The following is a 23,951-nucleotide window of genomic DNA, read 5'->3' as shown; positions in this document are numbered from 1 at the left end:
TGTGACGGGGAGGCAGGGTAGGTGAGGTGCAGGGTTGCAGAGACAGTGCGGCGCGGTGCCGGATGGCACGGGTGTACTCACTCAGTAAGGGATTCACAAAGTCTGCGGTAAACCAAATGGCTGGATGGATGGGTCCTGCAGCCGGCTGCAGTGTCTCTCCCCGGACAGGTGAGGGCGGCTGTCTTTCCCTGCACCTTTGTGTAATGTTTGACTATGATGGATTCCCAACGGTAGTCCGCTCCCCGGTGTATGGATGCCGGAGGAGACCGTTTGCCCGTGGGCGCTGGTCCTTGGGTCTCTAGCCTTAGACGGTAGCTGTATACCCTCACGGTGCAGACGGTTGCCTTCTAACGGGTCTTTGGTTGTTAGGAAACCCCTGGGGTTCCTGTCACACTCGGATTTGACTGTTGAGGGCGACTACAAGCCTAGTTGGGGTCCGATGGCCCTGCCTGTGTGTGCTGGCTTCGCTTCACTCCCCGGTCGGTACCGACGGGCCACCGCCCGACCCCGGTCCTACGGTTCCATGTTGCTCCACCACTCCTGCAGACGGCCACCACCGTCTGCCAACCTTGTTGTTAGTGCCTGGGCCACTACCCAGGCACACGCCACCTTACTCCTCTCACTTCAACCTCTAAGACTAATCTGACACTTTTCCCGCCTCCAGGACTGTGAACTCCTCGGTGGGCGGGGCCAACCGCTTGGCTCCGCCCCACCTGGTGTGGACATCAGACCCTGGAGGGAGGCAACAAGGGTTTTGTGTTTGGCTAATGTAACTGTCTAGTGGGCGTGGGGTGTGTGTGTTACCTGTGACGACCTGGCTAGTCCAGGGCGCCACAACTGCACACCACGGCCTCACCTGCGTTGGTGGTGTTGCACGGTGAGAGGCAATAAAGGTCAAAGGGTCCCGTAAACAGTTCCTCAGAGTCACCTGCTTTGGTGTCATATGTTTCCTTAGAATACTGATGTTGTGAGGAAGGAGGACCAGGCTGAGGATTCGATGGGCCAGCCTCTGGGCTACTCAAGTCTGTCTGTGTGGACCCTTAGGATTTGCTACTCGACAAGTAACTGGAGGCATTTTCTGCTAGCCAACTCGTTACCTGTTTGCACTGTTCAGGGCGCAATAGTGCTTTCCCCTGTGGCCAAGAAAATTGGGATAGGAAGGCAGAGGTCGATAAAGCAGGAACCTTTTTTCTTTGGCTCGATCACACTGCTTGGGTGACCACCACTGTCCAGGGCCCTTACCCCGTCTTTTTCCATTTTTTTGTTTCATTATTCAAGGTGAATACTGTAATGTGACCTTTTCTACAGGCAGTGGCCCGACACTGATGCCGGATTGTTAAACCTGTGTTAATAGTTTGCCACAATAGCTGTTCCTGTAAGTCTAAAAACCAAAAAGGTACCTTTATTGGACAAACTACTACTTGGAGGAGTCGACAAAGATGTTGTGAATGTCTTTCAGCCCCAAAAGAAAACAGGGTTTGACAACACTTTTATTTTAGTATTGGTTTTTGGCACTCACACTGTGTTTTTGTAAGAGCAAGACACTATGTAGGTGCTGTAAGATATGAAGCCCCCAAAATCATAAGGTTGTTGCTAGGAAGGTACTGGCCTTGAGTAGAGTTGAGCGCGGTTCGCGGTTCGAGGTTCTCCAGTTCGGGGCTCGAGTGATTTTGGGGGCTGTTCTAGATCGAACTAGAACTCGAGCTTTTTGCTAAAGCTCGATAGTTCTAGATACGTTCGAGAATGGTTCTAGCAGCAAAAAGCGCTTTGGTTAGTAACCCGATGTTTATCCTAGTTACATGCAGGAAGCCGACACTTCCCCGCTCAATTCACTCCGCCCCCTCCTGCCCGCGGCATGTACACACGTAAACACACACACACACACACACACACACACACGGTCCCGCTCGGCTTACCTGCGGTGATGAAGTCCCGCCATCCCGACCTCAGCGCTGTCACTGTCCTCCATGGCCGCCGCTTGTCACAACACCTTCTCTCGCTTCCGACCCGAGACTGACTAGCGGTGACGTCACGGGCCTCTCGCGATATTTGGCTGTGAAGGCAGCGGTCATTGAACTCAGTGACAGGTGCTGTCAGTGTGCTGGAGATCAGCGCAGGTAATGTACCTCGCTGACAGCAGCACTTGTCATGCCCTGCAGTGACCTGGGCTGACCCATTGATGTTAGCTCAGGTCACTGCATTGCTCTCCCAGCCAATAGGGAACATTCTGTTCTTCATTGACTGGGACAGTGACTATGGTATGGATCGTCATGGGAACCCCTTGGATAACAGCAGACCTAGATTTGTTTTTCTTTCTAATAAATTGGTAAAAGAGGGAATGTTTTGAGGAGTGTGTTTTCCAATAAAAATGTGTTTGTCGTCTATTTTTTTATTACTGACTGGGTTGGTGATGTCAGGTATCTGATACACGCCTGACATCACTAACCCCAGGGCTTGATGCCAGGTGACATTGCACATCTGGTATTAACCCCATATATTACCCCGTTTGCCACCGCACCAGGGCGCAGGATGAGCTGGGGCGAAGCACCAGGATTGGCGCATCTAATGGATGCGCCACTTCTGGGGCGGCTGCGGCCTGCTATTTTTAGGCTGGGGAGAGTCCTATAACCATGGACCTCCCTAGTCTGAGAATATCAGACCCCAGCTGTCTGCTTTACCTTGGCTGGTGATCCAATTTTAGGGGGGACCCTTACGTGTTTTTTTTTTTTTAATTATTTATTTAATTTAAAATAACAGCGTGGGGTGCCCTCAGTTTTGGATTACCAGCCAAGGTGAGGTTGCCAGCTGTGGTCTGCAGGCTGCAGCCGTCTGCTTTACCCTAGCTGGCTACAAAACTAGGGGGAACCCCACGTCATTTTTTTGGCTAAATACAAAGCTAAGCACCCCTTAGTGCCACATGAAAGGCACCAAAGGGTGCAAAATTACAAAATGCAGGAGAGTGGGATATTATGTGTCTTTCTGCCATTATAATGACAGAAAAGACTGATATGAAGTGCACAAGCACAAGAAAATCACCAGAGCGCTCTACGCTGTGAAAAGCAGTAGAAAATGGCACTGGAGTGAACATGTGACCGCCTCATGTAGGATGAAGCTATGGATCCTGGGTAAATTTATGCACTTACCCTCCTTCAGTTTTTTTGCAGTACACAAAAAAACGGAAGGCACACGGATGACAAACAGATGACATACGGACCCTCTACGGAACGAAAACGGATGCCACACGGATGCACCCGTGAAAAAAAACGGACTGTTTTTTGCAGACCGCAAAAATGGATCGGTCGTGTTAATGTAGCCTTATTCTGATCTGCCGTTTATAAACAGCAGGCAGAAATAAGTGAATATCGCCCCCCGGCGTCAGAAAATCTCCGGGGTTTCAGGGCTAGCTGAGACCCTGGAGATCATGATTCAGGACGGTTTTTCCGGTCCCCGCTCACGTGATCACAGGTATACACCGTACACCGATGATCACGTTGCAGTAAATGACAGCGCCGGTAAAAAATTATTTATCTCCCATCTGGCATGAACAAACACTTCACTTCTTCTCCACCTTTTCTCCACTTCTTCTCCACTTTTTCTCCACCTTTTCTCAACCTTTTCTCCACTTTTTCTCCACTTTTTCTCCGCTTTTTCTCCACCTTTTCTTTACTTTTTCTCCACTTTTTCTCCACCTTTTCTCCACCTTTTCTCCACCTTTTCTCCACCTTTTCTCCACCTTTTCTCCACCTTTTCTCCACTTTTTCTACATTTTTTCTCCACTTTTTCTCCACTTTTTCTTCATTTTTTCTCCACCTTTTCTCCACTTTTTCTACACTTTTTCTACACTTTTTCTACACTTTTTCTACACTTTTTCTCCGTTCTTTTTCTATGGTCGGTCTACCCATTAGCTCTGCCATGCATAGTGTAGCTCTACACCTACTGCACGTTACTTTATGATTGACATCTCTTTCGTACCAGAGCTGTCTAAGCCTACTCTGACCCCATATTTGTCATTACTATATTGTCCTTGTACTGTATTATGACATTTGTATCATGTGTTTCATTTATTGCTGTGTTGCAATTTTTTTGCTGCATCCCAATTGTACCTCTACATTGTTCGAGTTTATGTTATTGTTCTCTCACTCTTATGTGATACTGATTATTGTCATTTTTCATGATTACATGCAGATAAGTCCAATCTGACGAAAGCTCAGGCCAAAACGTCATTTGTAACTTGTTTTGGACAAAAACATATATGCTTATGAAAATTTTTTTTTCTTAATACGGACTGTGTCTGTAATATGTCTGTCTGTATGGAGAAGAGCAGACAGCAGCTGCAGAACTACAAGGCTCAGCATACTCCATCCAGGACTGTATGCAGAAGTTTTTTGCCCACCAAAAAAATGACGTGGGCTTCGCCATATTTTTGTATGCTAGCCAGGTACAGCAGGCAGCCACGGGCTGCCTCCAACCCCCAGTTGCCTATTTGTACCCGGCTGGGAACCAAAAATATAGGGAAGCTCTTTTTTTTTAATTATTTCACTTATTTCATGAAATAATTAAAAAACAAATGACGTGGGCTTCGCCCCATTTTTGTGTCCAGCCAGGTACAACTAGGCCGCTGGGGATTGGAATCCGCAGCACAGGTTAGCCCGAGGTTTCTGGGCGCCTCTGCTGCGAATTTCAGTCTGCAGCCGTCCCAGAAAATGGCGCTCTCATAGAAGCGCCATCATCTGGCGCTGTATCCAACTCTTCCAACAGCCCTGGAGCCGGGTGGCTTGTTGGGTAATCATGAGTTAATACTGGCTTTGTTTTACTAGCCAGTATTAAGCCAGAGATTCTTAATGTCAGGCACGTTTGACCCGGCCATTAAGAATCTCCAATAAAGGGTTAAAAAAAAGACACCACACAGAGAAAAAATACTTTAATAGAAATAAATACACAGACACATTAGAGACTCCATCTTTATTACCCCCTGTCAGCCCTCCACGATCCTGCTCTTCTGTCTTTCTCATTCAACAAATGCAGCTCTGCTACATCACTGCTGCATGGGGGAAGACGCTGCTTCCTGTGGAGCATTCACTCCGTGAAAGCTGCACGAGAAGCAGCGTGCAGCCTTCACTCCGTGAGTGATCAGTGCTGCTAGCGGTAACGCTGACAGATGCTTTACCATAGCAACGATGCTTCCGGAGCCGCGGTTAGCGGTGACGTCACCGCTAACTGCGTTGCTATGGCAACGGTGATCTCCGTTAATGACCGGCTGTGTCAGCCGGTCCCTAACGGAACGGGGAGTCGACCGTGTGCTAGAGCATGTCATCGGTACACGGCGATACACAAATGTGCACCGTGTACCGGAGAGATGCACTCGCAGGTCCTACATGACGCGTCATAGTCATGTGACCAGTCTGTAGCCAATGAGATAATAGCCACGTGACTGGTCACATGGCTATTTTGACGTCACGATAGGTCCTGCATCACTGCTTGCAGTGCCGGTCACCGGGAGGATTCAGCGATCATCGGATGGAATAGCGGCAGGAGACAAAGTGCAGAAGAGATCGCGGGGACCGGTAAGTGTTATGGCAATGTTTATTAACTGTTTGTGTACATTTATCATGCATTTTTATGTGTTTGTGATTGCCTCCCATTATAGCCTATTGGTTCGAGTTTGGTTCATCGAATGTTCGACGAACCGAACTCGAACGTGACGTCCGTTCGGCGAACCGACCTCGAGCCGAACCGGGACCAGTTCGCTCATCTCTAGTCTTGAGGCACAATTACTGACCCTGACAGCAAGTATTATTTCAAATTGACTAACACTCAGACTGTGTGTTAGTTGCAGAAAGCCACTATGTAGGTGCTGTTAGGTATGAAGCCCCCCCAAAATATGCTAGGTGGCTGGTAGGAAGGTACTGGCCTTGAGACACAATTACTGACCTTGACACCTAGTATTAATAAAAATTTGGTAACAGTTAAGGGTACTTTGCACGCTGCAACATCGCTAGCCGATGCTAGCAATGCCGTGCTCGATAGACCCCGCCCCCGTCGCAGATGTGATATCTTGTGATAGCTGCCGTAGCGAACATTATCGCTACGGCAGCTTCACATGCACTCACTTGCCCTGCAACGTCGCTCTGGCCGGCGACCCGCCTCCTTCCTAAGGGGGCGGGTCGTGCGGCGTCACAGCGACGTTACACGGCAGGTGGCTAATAGAAGTGGAGGGGTGGAGATGAGCGGGACGTAAACATCCCGCCCACCTCCTTCCTTCCGCATAGCCGTGGGAGGCACGTAAGGAGATGTTCCTTGCTCCTGCGGCTTTACACACAGCGATGTGTGCTGCCGCAGGACCGAGGAACAACATCGTATCTCCTATTGGTGCGACATTATGAAAATGTCTGACACTACACAGATCACCGATTTATGACGCTTTTGCAATCGTTTATCGGTGCTTCTAGGCTTTACATGTTGCAACGCCGGATGTGTGTCACTTTCGACTTGACCCCGACGATATCGTAGTAGCGATGTCGCAACGTGCAAAGTACCCCTTACATTATGAATTGAGATGGTGGCTGACAGGCACTACACTACACCTGAACCAGTTGTTTTTACAATTTTGGGACCTTTTTTGCAAGTTGTAATACCTATTGCTGGTATAACAGACACAAGGGATGTAGCAGTACTGAGATTGTTGATTATTAGTAGCAGATGTAAGGACAGCTTTAAATCTCTCCCTGCCTGTGATTAAGCTCTAGCTGTCACTATATCACACACTGCAGGAACAGACCGTGTGCAGCACTAATAAGATTTTTTTTTTGCAGCAGTTATATGATTTACACAGCTGCTAGCACACAGTGGACACTGTCTTCAGCCCTTAAAAGGACTATTTTGGATTCTGCAGCAGGAACACTATCTCATAGAACGACCTGCACTGTCCCTATACCTGATTCTATGATTTACACTGTCGCTAACAGCTAATGCTAAATATCTTCAGCCGTTAGAAAGACTAGTATTAGTTGGCTGGAAAAACGTTGTATAAATGCTGTCCCGCACACAGTACAGTCTCGCTATACCGGCAGTACAGAAATGAATGCCTGTTCACAAAATGGCGGATGCCTTATATAGCCCCAATGACGCTGTGCGGCCAAGCCAATCACAGTAACACCACAACAAAGATGGCTGCGGCATTACTGTGAGGGCAAGAAACGTCAGATGTGTTCAATGGCTGGAAAATGGCGCCAGGAAGTGCAGAAACAAAAATGACAGTACTGGAGCGAATACCATATTAGCCCGTCGGATAGCGGATACCTCAGATACCCTATTATCCGTTGGATACCGAATAGTGGTGAATACATTCGCTCATCCCTATTTATTAACCCTTTTGGTGCTTCACATGACCTAAAGAAATGGGGGAGGAAAAAATGAAAATTTTACTTTTTCCCACAAAAATGTTACTTTAGCCCCAAATTTTTCATTTTCAAAAGGGCAACATGAGAAAATTGTCCATTAAATTTGTCGTGCAACTTCTTCTGAGTACGACGATACCTTATATGTGGTGGCAATTAACTGAGTGGGTGTGCAGCAGGGCTTAGAAGGGAAGAAGCGCAATTTTAATTTTAGAGTGCAACATAATCTGCAATAGATAGCAGATGCCATATTGCGTTTGGAGAGCCCCTGAACTAAACATTATAAAGACCCCACAAGTGACCCCATTTTGAAAACTAGACCCCACAAGAAATGTAATTACTTAAACAATTGGTGACGTGTTCAGTTTTTATTCAACCAGCTCTTTGTCTCAGTTCTGGTGTGTGGCTCACCACTAACTAGCTTAAAAAGTTTAAAATCCATCCTTTAAATATACAGGACTATCCACACCCAACACTGTAGCACTTACTTATATACCTAGTGCAAAATACACTAAGTTTCTTAGCTTCCAACAGCATGGAGTCATTGATATTCTTCCAGGTGCCAGGTCACCTACTTATTGTAATACAGCATAATGTAAACTGTGCAATATAAAATATGTTAACATTATAAGCATATTACGGAGATAGAAGGTACAATGTACACATTCATCGTTCCCTTCTATAGGACGCATTGTCTTGCTGTCCTCAGTGTATAATCCACAGTTAAATAGGCAAACATCATTATTAGTGATGAGCGAGCATGCTTGTCACTACTCGGTACTCGCACGAGTATCACTGTACTCGGGCTACTCGGCGGGTACCGAGTAATTTCGCAATACTCGTGCTGTACTCGTGGTCTTCATCCCTGCATGTTGGAGCCAGCCCTCATGCAGGGATTGGCTGGTAGACCACTGCAATGCCACAGCCCTGTTAGTTGTGGAATTGCAGTGATTGGCCGGCCCGCACAGCGTGACCGAGCCTTTATACCAGCGGGCGCGCTGTGCTCTGCACACAGCCATCTCGTATTCCTTGCTTTCCTCGCCCACAGGTGCCTATGATTGGTTGCAGTGAGACACGCCCCACGCTGAGTGACAGCTGTCTCACTGCACCCAATCACAGCAGCAGGTGACAGGAGCTGCAGAAGACACCGCCGCTCCTGTCAGCTTCACACAGCAACTGAGGTGAGTAGCGCGATCAGCTGCTGTCAGTCAGGTAACTCACGGCCACCGTTGGATTCAGCGGTGGCCGCGGGTAACCTCAGTGACAGCTCAGCTGATCGCGCGGCTGTCTTCAGTTGCTGCGTGGAGCTGACCGGAACGGCGGTGTCTGCAGCTCCTGTCACCTCCATGCAGCAGAGCTGGAAGCGACGCTGGAGGTCCGTGGATTATGCCGGACATGGAGGGCTTTTTGGGGCTTATTAAATTGGTTACAAGGGAATTGGTTTGTGTTTTTTATTTCTAATAAATGATTTTTTCAGATGTGTGTGTGTTTATTTACTGTAATTTACAGATTAATCATGGAAGGAATCTCGGGGAGACGCCTGACATGATTAATCTAGGACTTATTGGCAGCTATGGGCTGCCATTAACTCCTTATTATCCCGATTTGCCAACGTACCAGGGCAAATCGGGAAGAGCCGGGTACAGTCCCAGAACTGTCGCATCTAATGTATGCGGCAATTCTGGGCGGCTGCTGACTGATATTGTTAGGCTGGGGGGCTCCCCATAACGTGGAGCTCCCCATCCTGAGAATACCAGCCTTCAGCCGTATGGCTTTATCTGGCTGGTATTAAGATTGGGGGGAACCGCACGCCGTTTTTTTTAATTATTTAACTATTTATTTCACTGCACAGTATACACACGCCCACCGGCTGCTGTGATTGGGTGCAGTGAGACACCTGTCACTCAGCGTGGGGGAGTGTCTCACTGCAACCAATCATAGACGCCGAAAAGCAAGAAAGCAGGGAATACGAGATTGTTTAATGAGCGGCCGGCTTTTTCAAAAGAGGAAAAGCCGCCGAAGTTTAGTGAACAGCTCTTCAGCTCCGCGCCGGAGATTGGGGAACGGTGAGTATGAGAGAGGGGGGAGACAGACCGACAGACTGTGAGAGGGGGACAGACAAGACAGAGAGAGACCGACAGACAGACAGAGAGACCGACCGATGGACTGAGGGAGATAGAATGAAAAAAAAAAAATGACCGACATCGCTAGTAAAAAGCACAAAACGTGCGTTTTGGACATCGGAGTGCCACACAATGTTTACACGTAAAATCTTTCATGTAATCTCCAAAAGTAACATACACCAGCTCTATCTCACTATTGGGTATGTGTGCCCTTAACATTTCCGCCATGAAAATTCATTTTGGTGTCATTTTTGAAGGTTTTCTGGTGAGTCCGTAAAAATGGCGTAAAACGCGGACAAAATTGTTCACAGCTTTGACTTTTGAGTGATAAATGCTTCAAGGGGTCTTCCCCATGCTGTTGCCATGTCATTTGAGCACTCTTCTAAGACTTTTGTGACATTTTTAGGGTTTCTACATGCTGCCGGGGGTCATTTCATAAAAATACTCGGGTCTCCCATAGGATAACATTGGGCTCGGTGCTCGGGCCGAGTACACGAGTATCTTGGGATGCTCGGCCCGAGCCTCGAGCACCCGAGCTTTTTGGTACTCGCTCATCACTAATCATTATAAATAAATTAATCACATAATGGAACGTACCTGAGGATAGCGATATATACCAGTTACTCTTTCCATGGAAGTGGACAAGGAGGAGAGTCTGTGCCCCACTATACCGGCCAATTTACCCCTTTGGTTGCAATTGTAATTTGGAGCTATTGACGTTCTCCCTGATATGATACTCAGGAGGCTTAGGAGAGCTTTTCTATCTGATGTGCAGGTAGCAAAGACTGTGTAACCCAAGGTAACGTTCGGTAAGATGTCCTTTCTGCTGTTTATTTCTTCTATGGCAAAGAGGAAAGCCAGGAGATGTCTGAAGTATTGTAGAGACGGCCTGAAACACACAACACCCAAAAGACAGACTGTGAAAGGTGGATTACATAGAATGAGCTGAGTGGATATGCGAGAATAACCTGATCACCTACTGTATATTGGGAAGCGTCAATATTGATGGAGAATTCATATGAAGTATTGATATATAATCCCAAACTATTAAGAGAAGAGGGAGGGGAGGACTAAACCACACCATGGGAAAGTTGCATACAGGGCCAGACTGGCTATCTGGCAATGCTGGCAAATGCCAGAAGGGCCAGTCCCTTTAGTGGGCCGCTCAATCTACAGTCACCGCACTTTCCTTAGCAGCATGCACACCAAGCAACATTAGTTTGCCTTGCACACATGATTCCACTGCACAGCTAAAACCAGCAGAACCAGGAGGCAGTGTGCTGAGCTGTTCTGTGCCGCCCCAGCCCTGCTGTGCAATATGATCGCGTGCGCAAGGCAAACTAATGTTGCCCGGCGTACATGCTGCTGAGGAAAGTGGCGGTGACCGCAGCTCCCTCCTTCCTAATCAAATGTATTTGCATCTCTGAGCCATAAATACATTTGTACAGTGTAGCACTGGGACTGGGGCCCTGACATGCTGCAGCATGATGAGGTGAGCACCATGCTGATATCATCACACTGCTGCTGGCGCCACAAAGACACGTCACACAGTGGTAAGCACTCCATGGAGGAGCCGAAGATGAAATGTTTAATCAATCTGGATGAGTGAGGAGGGCATTAGGGCATTAAATAGAGGAACATTTATGAAAGGCACACAGCTTTGCGAGAGGCAGTGGGGGGAGTACTTTATTAAGAGGGTCAGTGTCTGCGAGAGGGCATATTTTAGAAAATGGACATGTGGGGGGAATATTTTAGAGGGGCAATATAGAGGAAATATTTTGCAGAGGGGCATTGTGTTGGGAATATTCTGGAGAGAGGCAGTTTGGGGGTATATTATAAAGAGGGGCAGTGTGGGGGACATTATGGAGAGAAGCTTAATGTGGAGATATTATGGAGAGGGGAAGAGTAAGGGGACTTTATGGAGAGGGGCAGTGTGGGGGATATATTGGAGAAGGGCAGTGTGCGGGATATTATGGAGAGGGGCAGTGTGCGGGAATATTATGGAGAGGGGCAGTGTGTATGGAGAGGGGCAGTGTGGGGGGACATTATGGAGAGAGCTGTGTTTGGGGATATTATGTAGAAGGGAAGTGTGGTGTAGTATTATGGAGAGGGGCAGCATGGAGTAGATTATGGAGAGATGCAGCATGAGGTACATGGTATGGAAAGGGGCAATGTGGGGGGACATTATGAAAAGGGGCAGTATGGGGGGACATTATAGAGGGGCTTTATGGGGTATATTATAGATAGAGACAGCATAAGAGTTATATTATGGAGAAGGGCATTGTGGGGGACGTTATGGAGAGGGGAAGTGTTGGGGTACATTATGAAGAGAGGCAGCATGGGGGAATATTATGGAGAGGGGAAATGTTAGGGAACATTATGGAGAAGGTCAGCATAGAGAGTATATTTTGGAGAGGGGCAATGTGGGGGATATTTTTCAGAGAGGCAGTGTAGGGGTTTATTATGAAGAGAGGCAGTGTGGGGAACATTATGGAGAGAAGCTGAGTGTGGTGATATTATGGAGAGGGGAAGTGTGGGGGGACATTATGGAGAGAGCTGTGTGGGGACATTATGGAGAGAGGAAGTGTGGTGCAATATTATGGAGAGAGGCAGCAGGAGGGGTATATTATGGAGATAGGCAATGTGGAGGTTATAGTATGGAGAGGGGAAATGTGGGGGGATATTATTGAGAGGGGCACTATGGGGGAACATTATGGAGAGGGACTTCATGCGAGTATATTATGGAGAGAGTCAGCATGGGGATTATATTATGGAGAGTAACAATGTGGGGGGATGTTATGGAGAGGGGCAATATGGGGTATATTATGGAGAGAGGTAGCATGGGGGAATATCATTGAGAGAGGCAGAGTGGGGGTTATATTATGGAGAAAGGCAGCATAGGAGATATATTAAAGAGAGTGGCAGCATTGGGGGATACTATGGAGAGAGGCAGTGGGGGTATATTCTGGGCAGAGACAATGTGGTGTCAATATTATGGAGAGGGGAAGTGTGGGACAATATTATAGAGAGGGACAGCATGGAGGGTATATTTGTATATTGTGGGGGATAATTTGTAGAGAGTCAGTGTAAGGGCAATATTATAGAGAGGGGTAATGTGGGGGGATATTTGGAAGAGGGACACTGTTGGGGGATATTTTGGATAAGGGCAGTGTGTATGTGGGTGGAGATACTTTGTGAAGGAAGCACAGCAGTTATTTATTCGGGGGTGCAGCATGGGAGATTTTTATATTATGGGGCAGTATAATGATACCTTTAATTTTGAAGGCACTGTGCCAGGAAATGCTGCTGAAGAACAAAGAAGGAGGTCTTCAGAGACAAGCTGTAGGCATGAAATCTAATCATGTAATCATGGCATCTGTACTACATGGAGACAAAAAGGATGGAAACAACTCAGATCAAAGGAGATGTCATCTATAAAATACCTGGATGTAAATGTTTATCTGTGATACTGCCTGTGTCTTATCAGTACTTTAGTTCCTGTATGGTCCACAGTCTGATAACTATTGAAAACAACTACTCCCAGCATCTCCTTACCATTGTTAAGGACAAACTGGGAGTTGTAGGTTCATGTGATACAACTGTATATGAGGCTAAACATGGTGATTTATAGAGATGAGCAAACATCTCAAGATTCGGTTCGCCAAGTCCAGCAGAACAAGTGGTATGTTCATCAAACCTTTAGCAAACCAAACTTTGAACCTTTTACAACCTCCTTTAATTCAAAGGGAGGCCAAATGTAAAGGCCCCTTTACACACTGAAACTTTCTAGCGATCCCACCAGCGATCCCAACCTGGCCGGGATCGCTACAAAGTCTCTGGTGAGCTGTCAAACAGGCAAACCTGGCCAACGACGCAACAGCGATCCGGACCTGCAGAACGACCTAGCTAGTCATTGGGGACGTTGTAAAGCAGCTTTTTCAAAGGGAAGTCGCTAACGAAGTCGCTGTAAAGTCCCCTTTACACACTAAAACTTTGCTGCACAGCGGGAAACAAAGGACCAAAGAATGGTCCTGAACGATTTGTAGCGATCACAACTTCACAGCAGGGGCCAGGTCGCTGATGTGTTTCACACACTGCAATGTCGCTGGGGAGGTCGCTATAACGTCACAAAACCGGTGACATTACAGCGATGTCATTTGCGATGTTGCAGTGTGTAAAGCCACCTTAAGGCTACTTCCTTTGACACTTTATAGGCCACTTATGATTAACTAGCAATGCCTATAAATGTGTTTGAGTAATTTTGAGCAGGCAATTAAAACTGGCAAGAACCACTTTTTACATACTTGTCTAGCAACTTTTTAGGTCATGCACTGCTAACTAGCATTACCTATAAATGTGTTAATATAATTTTGAGCAGGAAATTAAAATTTGCAGGAATGTCTTTTTACATACTTCCCTAGCAACTGTTTAGGCCACACACTACTAACTAGTATTACCTATATATGTGTTTGCATCATTTAAAACAGGCATATAAAATTGTCAAGAACCACTTTTTAGATTCTTCCTTAGCAACTTTTTAAGTCAAACATGTATAACTAGCAATGCCTATAAATGTGTTTACGTAATTTTGAGCAGGCAATTAATATTGGCAAGAAATGCTTTTTACATACTTTCCAAGCAACTGTTTAGGCCACACACTGCTAACTATACCTATATTTATTTGCGTAAATTTCAGCAGGCAAATAAAATTGACAAGAACCATTTTTTAGATACTTCCCTAGCAAAGTTTTAAGCCACACTCAGCTAACTAACAATACCTAAAAATATGTTTGCATAATTTTCCTCACGCAATTAAAATTGGCAAAAAACACATTTTACATACTTCCCTAGCAACTTTTTAGGCCATGCACTGCTATTTAGCATTACCTATAAATATGTTTACGTAATTTTCAGTAGGCAATTAAGATTTTGAAGAACCACTTTTTACCTACTTCCTTTGACACTTTATAGGCCACTTACGACTAACTAGCAATACCTATAAATGTGTTTACGTAATTTTGAGCAGGCAATTAAAATTGGAAAGAAATACTTAAATAATAATAATATAATAATAAATCTTTATTACTTTATTGCCAATATATTCCGCAATTTTTTTTCCTTTCAATTCAGGAGGTTCATATATAAACAAGTAACAGTTATAGAAAATACAATAATTAGAGTATAAAAAAAGAAAAGAGACAACTCTGCTCGTTAAGGCCCTGTCACACACACAGATAAATCTGTAAATCAAAAAGGTCCGTGGAGCCTCTGTTAGGAGTCTCAACACAGAAACCAGCCAGATATCCCTCCGGGAAGGGCCCAGCCAAGGGGTGACTCTTTTTAGGAGACCACCATAACCACCATATTAAGTGGCCCTTTTAGTCAATATCCAACTTTTTGACAAGTTTAAAGATATGACAAGGGAAATACCAAGGCCAGGTATCCATCCACAGACAGCCATTTCGGGGTATTGCCCTTCATCAGTGTGGAGTAGGATTCTGGCTGGGTGGTGGGAGCAATGCCTAGTAGACCAACAAAACAAAACAATCACTGATCTCAGGGACACCAGTCAGAGAAAACACTGCTGGCAGCCAGCGAGGGCGCTCAAGACAGTGAAATCCTAGGTACATTGCCCCCTTGGCTGGGCCCTTCCATGAGGGATATCTGGCTGGTTTCTGTGTTGAGACTCCTAACAGAGGCTCCACGGACCTTTTTGATTTGCATATTTCCCAGGGGGCAATGTACCTAGGATTTCACTGTCTTGAGCGCCCTCGCTGGCTGCCAGCAGTGTTTTCTCTGACTGGTCTCCCTGAGATCAGTGATTGTTTTGTTTTGTTGGTCTACTAGGCATTGCTCCCACCCGGCCAGAATCCTACTCCACACTGATGAGGGGCAATACCCCGAAACAGCTGTCTGTGGATGGATACCTGGCCTTGGTATTTCCCTTGTCATATCTTTAAACTTGTCAAAAAGTTGGATATTGACTAAAAGGGCCACTTAATATAGTGGTTGTGGCGGTCTCCTAAAAAGAGTCACCCCTTGGCTGGGCCCTTCCCGGAGGGATATCTGGCTGGTTTCTGTGTTGAGACTCCTAACAGAGGCTCCACGGACCTTTTTGATTTGCATATTTCCCAGGGGGCAATGTACCTAGGATTTCACTGTCTTGAGCACCCTCGCTGGCTGCCGGCAGTGTTTTCTCTGACTGGTCTCCCTGAGATCAGAGATTGTTTTGTTTTGACAGATGAATCTGTGGCAGCTCTGTGGTTGCAGTGAAATTGTGGACAATCAGTGCCAGGTTTGTGGCTGTGTACAAATGAAACAATATGTCCATGATTTCACTGCAACCACAGATCTGCCAAAGATTTATCTGTGTGTGTGACAGGGCCTTTAGAGCTTATGATCTATAATGAGATGGGGGGTGACTAGCAATACCTATAAATGTGTTTGCGTAATTTTGAGCAGGAAATTAAAATTTGCAGAAACGTCTTTTTACATACTTCCCTAGCAACAGTTAAGGCCACACACTACTAACTAGTATTACCTATAAATGTGTTTGCATCATTTAAAACAGGTATTTAAAATTGGCAAGAACCACTTTTTAGATTCTTCCTTAGCAACTTTTTAATTCATACATGTATAGCCAGCAATACCTATGAATGTCTTAACGTAATTTTGAGCAGGCAATTAAAATTGGCAAGAAATACTTTTTACATAATTCCCTAGCAACTTTTAGGCTACACTCTGCTAACTAGGAATACCTGTATATTTATTTGCGTAATTTTCAGTAGCCAAGTAAAATCGACAAGAACTATTTTTTAGATATTTCCCTAGCAATGTTTTAAGCCATGCTCAGCTCACTAACAATACCTAAAAATGTGTTTGCGTAATTCGGAACAGGCAATTGCAATTGGCAATACCACTTTTTACATACTTCCCTAGCAACTTTTGAGGCCACACACTGCTAACTCGCAATACCTATAAATGTTTGTGTAATTTTGAGCAGGCAATAAAAATTGTCAAGAACCACTTTTTAGATACTTGCCTAACGACTTTTTATGCCACGCAACGCTATCTAGTAGTACCTATAATTATGATTGCGTAATTTTTAACAGGAAATTAAAATTGGCTAGAAATACTTTTTGAATTCTTCCCTTGCAACTTTATAGGTAACGCACGACTAACTAGCAATACCTAAAAATATGTTTACGTAATTTTGAGCAGGCAATTAAAATTGGCAAGGACCACTTTCTCTATAGTTCCTTAGCAACTTTTTAGGCCATACACTACTAATTAGCATTACATATAAATGTGTTTGCATCATTTTAAACAGGAAATTAAAATTTGCAAGAACCACTTTTTACATACTTCCCTAGCAAATTTTTAAGCCATGCATAGCTAACTAGCAATACCTATAAATGTGTTTGCGTAATTTTGAGCAGGCAATTAAAATTGGCAAGACTCACATTTTACATACTTCCCTGGCAAGGTTTTTGGTCACGCATATCTAACTAGCAATACCCATGAATGTGTTTGCGTAATTTTTAGCAGGCAACTAAAATTGGCAAGAAATACTTTTTAATACTTCCCTTCCAACTTTATATATCGCACACGACTAACAAGCAATACCTATACATGTGTTTACGTAATTTTGAGCAGGCAATTAAAATTGGCAAGAAATACTTTTGAAATACTTCCCAAGCATCTGTTTAGGCTACGCACTGCTAACTAGCAATACCTATAGATTTATTTGCGTAATTTTGAGCAGGTAACTAAAATTGGCAAGAACCACTTTTAGATACTTCCCTAGCAAACTTTTAAGCCATGCATGGCTAACTAGGAGTACCTATAAATGTGTTTGCGTAATTTTGACCATGCAATTAAAATTGGCAAGACTCACATTTTACATACTTCCCTGGGAAGGTTTTTGGTCACGCATTGCTAACTAGCAATACCTATAAATGTGTTTGCGTAATTTTTAGCAGGCAACTAAAATTGGCAAGGACCACTTTCTCTATAGTTCCTTAGCAACTTTTTAGGCCATACACTACTAATTAGCATTACATATAAATGTGTTTGCATCATTTTAAACAGGAAATTAAAATTTGCAAGAACCACTTTTTACATACTTCCCTAGCAAATTTTTAAGCCATGCATAGCTAACTAGCAATACCTATAAATGTGTTTGCGTAATTTTGAGCAGGCAATTAAAATTGGCAAGACTCACATTTTACATACTTCCCTGGCAAGGTTTTTGGTCACGCATATCTAACTAGCAATACCCATGAATGTGTTTGCGTAATTTTTAGCAGGCAACTAAAATTGGCAAGAAATACTTTTTAATACTTCCCTTGCAACTTTATATATCGCACACGACTAACAAGCAATACCTATACATGTGTTTACGTAATTTTGAGCAGGCAATTAAAATTGGCAAAAAATACTTTTGAAATACTTCCCAAGCATCTGTTTAGGCTACGCACTGCTAACTAGCAATACCTATACATTTATTTGCGTAATTTTGAGCAGGTAACTAAAATTGGCAAGAACCACTTTTAGATACTTCCCTAGCAAACTTTTAAGCCATGCATGGCTAACTAGGAGTACCTATAAATGTGTTTGCGTAATTTTGACCATGCAATTAAAATTGGCAAGACTCACATTTTACATACTTCCCTGGGAAGGTTTTTGGTCACGCATTGCTAACTAGCAATACCTATAAATGTGTTTGCGTAATTTTTAGCAGGCAACTAAAATTGTCAAGAAATACTTTTTAATACTTCCCTTGCAATGTTGTTGATCAAGCACGACTAACTAGCAATACCTATACATGTGTTTAAGTAACTTTAAGCAGGCAACAAAAATTGTCAAGAAATACTTTTTAATACTTCCCTTGCAACTTTCATGGTCACGCACGACTAACTAGCAATACCTATACATGTGTTTACGTAATTTTTAGCAGGTAATTCAAATTGGCAAGAAATAATTTTACATACTTTCCAAGCAACTGTTTACGCCACGCACTGCTAACTAGCAATACCTTTATATTTATTTACATAAATTTCAGCAGGCAAATAAAATTGACAAGAACCATTTTTTAGATACTTCCCTAGCAAAGTTTTAAGCCACACTCAGCTAACTAACAATACCTAAAACTATGTTTGCATAATTTTCCTCACGCAATTAAAATTGGCAAAAAACACATTTTACATACTTCCCTAGCAACTTTTTAGGCCATGCACTGCTATTTAGCATCTAATATATAAAGCTGAATGTGTGTGTGTGTGTGTGTGTGTGTGTGTGTGTGTGTGTGTGTGTGTGTGTGTGTGTGTGTGTGTGTATGTCCGGGATTGGCATCTGCACCGTCGCAGCTACAGCCACAAAATTTTGCACACTCACACTTCTGGACCCCGACAGCGTCATAGGCTATGTTTTGAGGGGAAGTTTTAACCCCGCTCTTTACAATTATTCACCAAAAAAACTGCTTCAATTAAAGCGAATGGAGCTTGGAGCCACAGTGCAGCCAGAACGTCAGAAGAATGTACAGCAACGTCCTTATATGGAATGTTGGCGTGTCACAATGCAGCCAGGGAAAAAGACAGACACAGACAGGGAAAGAGGCAGACACAGACAGGGTAATAAACAGACATAGACAGGGTAAGAGACAGACACAAAGAGACAGACACAGACAAAGAGACAGACTGACAGGGAAAGAGACAGACAGGGAAAGAGACAGACAGGTTAAGAGACAAAGACAGGTAAAGAGACAGACAAAGAGACAGAGAGACACAGGGAAACAGACAGACAGGGAAAGAGACAGACAGGGAAAGTGACAGAGATAGATAGACAGACAGTGAAAGAGATAGATAGACAGACAGGGAAAGAGATTGAGACAGACGGAGAAAGAGACAGAGACGGTCAGAGACAGACAGGGAAAGAGACAGACAGACAGAGATAGAGAAAGACAGAGATATATACAGAGGGGGAGACAGACATTATAATTACATTTATATCTATTTGTTTTGTGGCTTTTGTGTGCAGAATACATTTTTGGTAATACATTCTATTTTGTTAACAGCAGTTATTAACCCGGGCGAAGCCGGGTAGTACAGCTAGTTACCTATAAATATGTTTACGTAATTTTCAGTAGGCAATTAAAATTTTAAAGAACCACTTTTTACCTACTTCCTTTGACACTTTATAGGCCACTTATGACTAACTAGCAATACTTATAAATGTGTTTGTGTAATTTTGAGCAGGCAATTAAAATTGGAAAGAAATACTTAAATAATAATAATATAATAATAAATCTTTATTACTTTAGTGCCAACATATTCTGCAATTTTTTTTCCTTTCAATTCAGGAGGTTCATATATAAACAAGTAACAGTTATAAAAAATACAATAATTAGAGTATATAAAAAGAAAAGAGACAACCCTGCTCGTTAGAGTTCATGATCTATAATGAGATGGGGGGGTGACAAGGTACAAGTGCTTATTTACAATGACAATCCAGCCATCGCAAGGAAATAGATAGATTCCTTTATCCATCCATTAGAGATGAGCAAACCGGTCGCGGTTCGGCTCGAGCTTGGTTCGTCGAACGGAGGTCGCGTTCGAGTTTGGTTCGACGAACCACTCGAACCCCATAGGAAATAATGGAAGGCAATCACAAACACATAAAAACACATTATAAATGTACACATACAGTTAATAAAACATTGCCATAACACTTACCGGTACCCGCGATGCATCCTGCACTCTGTCTCCTGTTGCTATTCCTCCCAATGATCGCTGCATCCTCTGGGAACCAGCACCGATGACAGGACCTTTCGTCGTGATGTCAAAATAGCCATCTGATCAGTCCCGTGTCTATTATCTCATTGGCTACAGACTGGTCACATGGCTTTGACGTCATGCTAGGTCCTGTCATTGCATCTCTCTGGTACACGGTGCACGTTTGTGTATCGCCGTGTACCGGTGACATGCTCTGGCACACGGTTGACTCCCCGTTCTGCTTCCCCGTTCCGTTAGGGACCGGGTGCCACAGCCGGTCAATAATGGAGCTCACCGTTGCCATAGCAATGCGCCCGTTAGCGTTGACTTCACCGCTAACAGCGGCACCGGGAATCACATGATCGGAGCACCGTTGCTATGGCAACCCGTCTGTCAGCGGTAACTTTACCGCTAACAGCCAGCAGCACTGATCACTCACGGAGTGAAGACTGCATGGGGAGCAGCAGCATCTTTCTCCCATGCTGTGCTGTCTCATGGAGCAGAGCTAAATGGGCTGAAGGAGAAAGACAGAAGAGCAGGGATCGTGGAGGGGTGAGAGGGAGTAATAAACATGGAGTCTCTAAGTGTGTCCGTGTATTTATTTCTATTAAAGTATTTTTTCTCTGTGTGGTGTCTTTTTTTAACCCTTTATTGGAGATTCTTAATGGCTGGGTCAAACTTACCTGACATTAAGAATCTCTGACTTAATACTAGCTAGTAAAACAAAGCTAGTATTAACTCATGATTACCCAACAAGCCACCCGGCTCCAGGGCTGTTGGAAGAGTTGGATACAGCGCCAGATGATGGCGCTTCTATGAAAGCGCCATTTTCTGGGGCGGCTGCGGATTGCAATTCGCAGCAGAGGCACCCAGAAACCTCGGGCCAACCTGTGCTGCGGATTCCAATCCCCAGCTGCCTAGTTGTACCTGGCTGTACACAAAAATGGGGTGAAGTCCACATCATTTGTTTTTTAATTATTTCATGAAATAAGTGAAATAATTAAAAAAAACGGGCTTCCCTATATTTTTGGTTCCCAGCCGGATACTGTTATGATCCGGAACCATGGAAGATCACCACAAATCATTGGCAAAAAGGTGACAAGAGCCTTGGCAACTAATCTGGCCGCCATCCCCTTACTAACCAACACAACTAGAAGTAGCCGAGGGGTGAACTAACATCCTTTGCACCGCGAACCCAGCCGGAGAACTAACTATCCTAAAGGTAGGAAAGATGAATAACTCTCTGCCTCAGAAAATAGACAAGAGTAGCAAGCCCCCCACATTCAAAGACTGCGGTGATATAGGAAAAACACAATACACAGGTAGATGACAGGATTAGCAAAAGGTGAGGCCACCACTGACTAAAATAGGAAAGGACAGGAAAGGGACTGATGGTAGCCAGAGAAAAACCCTGCAAAATACCAACTTCCTGATAGTACAAAAAGGCCCTCAGATCGCTCGATCTGAACTCCGTCCTATACCAGGTGCCCTTGTCATACCAATGAACAGAAAACAAGAATTATAACAAATTCAACAAGCCATAAACACATGGACTCAAAGGAGCTAAACTCCACACAGAACTGCAGGGAGTTCCTCAACAATCCACTGAGGGGGAAAATCCCTGGAAGGAAATAAACTGAAACCAACCACAACAAAGGACAAACCCAGATAAGCAAAAGAACCAGGCAATAAATAAAGAGCAAGAACTTATCTGGAGTGGATGAAATGTAGAGCAGGATTAAGCAGGCTGGAGATACCAAGAACAACTGACAGCTGGCAACAGCCTGCAATCAGACCAGGACTTAAATAAGCAGAGAGTTAGGAAAGGAAACACCCACTGCACAACCCACCTGGTCAATGTCCAAACCCTTCCTGGCCACCAGAGGGAGCCTCCCAGCAGCCAAGACATAACTAACATTCACAACAGGGTACAAATGGGCAGCTGGGGGGTAGAGGGCAGCCCATACGTGCTTGCTGTACCCGGCTAGCATACAAAAATATGGCAAAGCCCACGTAATTTTTTTGGTGGGCAAAAAACTCCTGCATACAGTCCTGGATGGAGTATGCTGAGCCTTGTAGTTCTGCAGCTGCTGTCTGCTCTCCTCCATACAGAAAAACAGCAACTGCAGAACTACAAGGCTCAGCATACTCCATCCAGGACTGTATGCAGGAGTTTTTTGCCCCCTAAAAAAATTATGTGGGCTTTGCCATATTTTTGTATGCTAGCCAGGTACAGCAGGCAGCTACGGGCTGCCCCCAACCCCCAGCTGCCTATTTGTACCCGGCTGGGAACCAAAAATATAGGGAAGCCCTTTTTTTATTATTTCATGAATTTCGAGAAATAATTAAAAAACAAATGACGTGGGATTCGCCATATTTTCGTGTCCAGCCAGGTACAACTAGGCAGCTGGGGATTGGAATCCACAGCACAGGTTGGCCTTAGCTTTCTGGGCCCCTCTGCTGCGAATTGCAGCCCGCAGCCGCCCCAGAAAATGTCGCTTTCATAGAAGCGCCATCTTCTGGCGCTGTATCCAACTCCTCCAGCTGCCCTGGTGACGGGTGGTTCGCTGGGTAATAATGGGGTTAGGCCTAGCTGTATATTATCAACTGAAATAATTATTACCCAGCGAGCCACCGGCATCAGGGCAGCTGGAAGAGTTGGATACAGCGCCAGATGGCGCTTCTATGAGAGCGCCATTTTCAGGGGCGTCTGCGGACTGCAATTCGCAGCAAAGGGGCCCAGAAAGCTCGGGCTAACCTGTGCTGCGGATCCAATCCCCAGCTGCCTAGTTGTACCCGGCTGGACACAAAAATGGGGCGAAGCCTACGTCTTTTTTTTTTTTAATTATTTCATGAAATTCATGAAATAATTAAAAAAAGGGCTTCCCTATATTTTTAGTTCCCAGCGAGGTACAAATAGGCAGCTGGGGGTTGGAGGCAGCCCGTACCTGCCTGTTGTACCTGGCTAGAATACAAAAATATGGCGAAGCTCTTGTCATTTTTTTGTAGTTTTTTGGCAAAAAAAATAAAAAATGCTTCCCTGGATTTTCCATTGCCAGTGAAGGTAACACCAAGCAGTGGGGGTTAGCAGCCAGTAGCTGCTTGGATTACCCTTAGCTAGCAATACAAAAAAATGCAGCGGGAACCCAGATATATTTTTTTAATTATTTATTTAAATAACTAAAAACAAAATGGGGTTCCCTGTATTTTGATTGCTAGACATCACAGTGCTGTAAAAAGAAATCTTTAAAAAAAAATGACGTAGCGCTCCACGGTATTTTTGATTCTCAGCGCAGATAAAGCAGACAACTACAGTCATATGAAAAAGTTTGGGCACCCCTACTAATGTTAACCTTTTTTCTTTACAATTTGGGTTTTTGCAACAGCTATTTCAGTTTCATATATCTAATAACTGATGGACTCAGTAATATTTCTAGATTAAAATGAGGTTTATTGTACTAACAGAAAATGTGCAATCCGCATTTAAACAAAATTTGACCGGTGCAAAAGTATGGGCACCTCAACATAATAGTGACATTAATATTTTGTAGATCCTCCTTTTGCAAAAATAACAGCCTCTAGTCGCTTCCTGTAGCTTTTAATGAGTTCCTGGATCCTATATGAAGGTATATTTGACCATTCCTGTTTACAAAACAATT

General features: G+C 44.4%; 1 protein-coding gene across 1 annotated transcript in view; it reads right to left on the bottom strand.

Annotated features, from left to right (window-relative positions):
* LOC142297459 (vomeronasal type-2 receptor 26-like) overlaps window positions 1-23,951 on the bottom strand; it is a 164,329-nt gene that overhangs the window by 96,029 nt on the left and 44,349 nt on the right. The gene's annotated exons all lie outside the window — the stretch shown is intronic.

This window comes from Anomaloglossus baeobatrachus, chromosome 3 (genome assembly GCF_048569485.1).
Source record: "Anomaloglossus baeobatrachus isolate aAnoBae1 chromosome 3, aAnoBae1.hap1, whole genome shotgun sequence".
NCBI lineage: Eukaryota > Metazoa > Chordata > Amphibia > Anura > Aromobatidae > Anomaloglossus > Anomaloglossus baeobatrachus.
This window is presented reverse-complemented; position numbering and strand designations above follow the sequence as displayed.